Consider the following 5,396-nt stretch of genomic DNA (forward strand, 5'->3'; position numbering starts at 1 on the left):
CATCCTCGGGGTCGGCTCCTGCCCCAGAAACCCGCTTCCCCCGGATCTGGGGCTCCCCGCTCAGACCCATCCTGGTTTCCACTGTCCTCGCTGCTGCCCATGGCAGCCCCTCAGCCATCTCTCTCAGCTCCTTTGTCTCTGCTTCGGCCTCGGCTCCATCTCTTCCCTGACTGTTCCTAGTCTGCCTGACTTCTCTGTCCCTGTCCCCTGCCCCCCCTCCTTGGGACCCCATTCCCTTGCTGGGCTCTGCCCTCTTTCTTGGGGCGCCTCCTCACTGTCCTTGCCCTGTCGCGTCTGTATCTCCCTCTATAGATCGCCTGTGCCACCCCAGCCTGCTGTCCAGACCCACGGGTTGGCGGTGGGGGGACACCCTTTGCCTTGGGGGAGACGAGTGTGTGTTAATTTAGGGGGAGGGCCAGGGACTTGGCTCAGTGGTGCCGCCGCCTGCCTCACAAATGCAAGGTCCTGAGTTCGATCCCCGGTACCAACAAAAAAAATTTAGGGGGAAGGGGGGCCTAAGGGCAGGGCTTCTTGGCCCCAGATTAGACACTGACTTTGACACAAGTCGAAGCACCTTAACTCCACAGCTCCTTTATATGGAAACATTAAGCTGCTCTCTCAGGTCAGGTGGAGGGGGGACTTCAGGCTTGAGATCCTTTTCCCTCCCCTCCTGCCTTGGTGGGAGACAAGGTGGGGGCATCCTGTGCCCCAGCCCCTGTGCCAGCCTGGGAGCTGGGCAGTGCTGGGTGCGGACAGGTCCCCCCCAGAGGTGAAGACTCTCGCTCTGGGGTACACAGATCCATCTCACTGGGAGGTGGCATCTGGGATCAAGGAGGCAGAGTCCTGGGTGGGAACAGCGCCAGACCCACTCCAGCTTCCAGCCCCAGCACCACGTGGGCCCAGCCAGCCTGGCCCTGGCCCAGTATGGGGTCGTCTTGAGCGCTCAGGTGAGCCAGGGGTCTGGTGGCCCAGTGGGCGTGGCCCGGCCCAGGACAGGTGCTTGGGACACTGTCGGGGGCTACTTGCCACCAGGTCTTGGGGCCCTCCCCGACTGAGACTCGGTTGCTGTCCTGAGAGGAGGAAAGGGTTTCCCTGGAGCAGCTGAGGACCTGGGGTGGCAGCGGGGCTGTGCCTAGCCAGCTCCTGCCCACCCCTCCCCATGGGGAAGGGGCTGCGAGCACAGAGGTTTCGCCCAGAGCTCTCTGGGTGACCATCCGGCTCCCCTCCAGAGAGTGACCTCTAACATTCAAGGGTGTGGTGCTGAAAGGGGTAGAGTCCGGGCGAGGGTACTCAGGTGCTGGACAGAGCCCAGCTCGGTCACTCTGCCCCGGCCTCAGCTTCGCCTCTGTCAGGTGGGCCTGGCAAGTGTCCACGCAGCAGGGCTGTCCGGGTGGTGCTGGTCCAGCAGCTACACAGTACAGCAGAGAAGAGCTCGGGAAAAACCAGTGGAAATGATTGCAAATTATTTAACTCCTGGCAGCCCTCAGCCCAGCCCCGCCCAGTCCTGGAAGTCACTCATCTGGGGGTAGGGGCTGCGGGGCCTCACCCAGCCCATCGCCTTCCCGGACCTCAGGAAGGGTGGGACCTGCCGTCCCTCGTCCAGCCGGAGAAGCTGGTGGGGGGGGCACTGACAAATGCCCAGGTCTTCTGGGTCCCCTTCTTTTTCAGTTGGGGTTATCACCATTCCACAGATGAGCAAATCAGGGCTCTGGGAAAGGGAGCCCGGAGTGCCTGGGCACACGGTCGGGAACCAGCCCGAGCCTTTAGGGTGGGAGGATGCTTTCTGACTTTAGCAGTAACCCTACTTTACAGGTGGTGAAACTGAGGCTCAGCAAGAGGTGCCCCATTAACTGGCAAGTGCAAGGTCCTGAGTTCGATTCCCGGTATCAAACAAAAAAACGGTGCCCAATTCAGAGGGTCAAGCCGACCCTATTTATTTGCTAACAACTTAATGGAATATAATTCACATGCCATCCCATCCACCCATCAAAGTGGACAGTGGTTTTTAGTCTATTTACAGTTGTGTAGATGCAACTCTGGTTAATTTTCCTCACCCCCAAAAGAAACCCTCTCCCTTTGGCTATCATTTCCCGACGTCCTCATTGCCCCGGGCCGAGGCAACTGTGGATCTGCCTTTATTTCCATCCCTAGTGCTGGGGATCAAACCTAGAGCCGTATGGGAGGCAACACTACCACCAAGCGGCAGCCCACCCTGCCTACTTCCTTAGTTTGTGGATTTGCCTGTTCTGTACATTTCAGACACACTTGTCCCTCAGGGTCTACAGGGCATTGACTCCAGAGCCCCTCAGATACTGACTTGCATGGATGCTCATGGCCTTTATATAAAATTTACCTCTAGTCTATAGATGGCCTCCCCTATACTTAATCACCCCTGGAATGCCAGATGTGCTACAAGCCTGTAATCCCAGCATTCTGGGAGGCTGAGGCAGGAGGACTGCACATTCAAGCCCAGTTTGGGCAATTTACAAGAATCTGAACAAAAATTAAAAAGGACTGGTGATACAGCTCAGTGGGAGGCCCTGGATTCAATCCCCACTACACTGCCAGGCATGGTTGTGCAGCTCGTAATCTCAACACTTAGGAAGCTGAGACAGGAGGCCAAGTGTTCAAGGCCACCCTGAGCTACAGAGTGAGCTCAAGGCCAGCCTGAGCTGTTTAGCAGCCAGACCTTATTTTAAAAAAATAAGTTCCCAGTACCACAAGAAAAAAACTTCAGGTTACTTTTTTTTTTGGTACCAGGGATTGAACTTAGAACCTTGCACTTGCAAGGCAGGTGTGGTGCCACGGAACTAAATCCCCGGCCCACCAGGTTACTTCTAATACTTAACACAGTGTACATACTATGTAAATAGTTGTAAATGGTATTATTTAAGGAATTGTGTCACGAAAGCATGCCTGTCCATGTTCAAGGCAGAATCTGAGTTTGATTGAATTTACAGTTGCAGAAGCTGTGGCTATAGAGGGCTGACCATAAATTGAATAATAAGATGTACATATATACATAGCCTTTTTTCATTTTTTCTTGAGACAGGGTTTCGATACGTCCTCAGATTGACTTTGAATTCACTAGGTAGCCCAGCCTGGTCTTGAATTCATTGCAGTCCTCCTGCCTCAGCCTCCCAAGTGCTGCAATTACAGGCATGCACCACCACACCTGGCATACATGGTCTTTTGTGACCCTGTTCTCACTTAGGATAATGTTGTCAAGGTTTCCAACAGTTTGCATCAATTAGTACTTCAACTGTTTTTACTGCCAAATAGTATTCTTTGGAGGAACACAACACATTCTATGTATCTATTCATCATCAGTTGATAGATCCTTAGTTCTTTTTTATTTTTATTTTTTCCTCTTCAGTACTGGGGAATTGAACCCAGTGTGTTTGCCTTGAGTTAAATCCTCAGACCTTTTAATTTCTTTTCTTTTTTTTTTGAGACAAGATCTCAGGAAGTTGCTAAACTGCAGGGGCTGGGCTCCCAGCTCATCATCCCCCTGCCTCCACCGCCCAGAGAGCTGGGATTGCGGGCAGGCAGCACCACACCTGGCTTGCTTTAGCTTTGTACTGAGATGCTGCTATGAACATTTGTGTACAAGCTTCTGGGTGGACCTTTGTTTTCATTTTTCTTGGATAGCTAGATAGCTGGGAGAGGTAGATATTGACAAGGGGAGTGGCTGGGCCAGTGGTAAGTTTAGTGTAGCCGCTAAACGCCCTGCCAGACGACTCCACAGCAGCTGCTCCCTGTCCCATTCCCATAGCAGTGCAACTGGCTGATTTCTCCACTCTCTCGCCAACACTTGTCCATGGTCTTTTAGCCATCCAAGGTGGGGGTGTGGATCTCCGGGTGGGGGCAGAGGTTCTTTTTTTTTTTTTTCCTCCCCTTGGTACCTGGGATCAAACTCCAGCCCTTGCACTTATGAGGCAGTCTGTGGAACCACTGAGCCAAACCCGCAGCCCCAGAGCTTCTATTTATTTATGAATTGACGAAGAGGGTTGAACCCAAGGCCTCCAAAACTGCTAAGCATACACTTCACCACTGAACCCCTCACACAGCAGTTCTGGTTTGCCTTTCCCTCTGGCCAATCCTGTTGTCACTACTTCTTTTTTGCTTTTCGCATGCAAATTGACCATTTGTATATCTTCCTCAGGAGACATCTACACAGACCCTTTGCCTACCCTTCATTTTATTTTTGTTTTCTTTGGCCACAGGGTCTCACTATCTAGTTCAGGCTGGCCTTGAATTCATAATGCAGCCCAGGCTGGCCTTGAACTTGTGACAAACCTCCTACCTCAGCTTCCTGAGTGCTGGGCTTACAGGTGTGGGCCACCATGCCTGGCCCATCACCAACTTTTCCCTTGGGTAATTTGTCTTTAGTATGGAGTCTCCAAGCTCTTGATATATTTAGAGCAGATACATGATTTGCCATTATTTTGTCCCCTTTAGTGCTTGTTCACATTTTTGATAGTGCCTTTTTTTTTTTTTTTTTTTTTTTTTTTTTTTTGGTACTGGGGATCAAACTCAGGCAGGACCTTGTGCTTGCGAGGCTGATGGTGGAACCACTGAGCTAAATCCCTGGCCCCCAAGTTTTCAGTTTTGACAAAATTCAATTTATGTATTTTTTCCTTTGTTGCTTACACTTTCTGAGCCAGTTTTTGAACCACAGCTGACCTCTGTCCCAGCTCATATCTGTGGAGAAGCAGTTACAACTTAGCTATTATCAGCATGGTCTGTTAGCATTGAGATCCTAGCTTTCTTGGCGGTGATTTTGGGCAAGTAACTTAAACTTCCTGGGCCTCCATCTCCTCATCTGTAAAGTGGGGCAATACCATGTACCTCAAAAGCCTTGTGCTAAGGCTCAATTAGGCAAATTTATGTAACATGCTTTGGGAGTGTCTAATCCATACCACATTTATTTACCTATATTTATTTATGGCAGTTCTGGGCATTGAATCGAGGGCCTCTGCCCTGAGCTACATTCCCCAGCCCTTTTTCACTTTTGGTTTTGAGCCAGAGTCTTGCTAAGTCACTAAGTTGTCCAGGCTGGGCTCCAGTTTGCGATTCTGCTGCCTCTGCTTCCAAGAGCATACCTGGGCGTGTACCACCACACCTGGTTTGTCATATAAACACAGCCCTGAAAACAATGTCTGCTGTAATGATTGTGTTGGTTGCTCCAACCCCATTATGGCTTCAGCTTCCTTTGGCTTCTGCTCCGCAAGGGTCCCTGAGGCATTATCCTCGCCACGCTTGGATGGTATGGCTCCTTCTACCCGTGTGCCCGGCAGAGAGCTCAGCATGCTTGGCTCAAGAAAGCACGGATCGCTGCAGCCCCTGACTCCTGTCCCCTTCTCATCCCGCAGGATCGGGGCGCCCGCCCCGCA

This window comes from Fukomys damarensis, unplaced genomic scaffold (assembly GCF_012274545.1).
Source record: "Fukomys damarensis isolate Sample0158 unplaced genomic scaffold, DMR_v1.0_HiC HiC_scaffold_19, whole genome shotgun sequence".
Classification (NCBI taxonomy): Eukaryota; Metazoa; Chordata; class Mammalia; order Rodentia; family Bathyergidae; genus Fukomys; species Fukomys damarensis.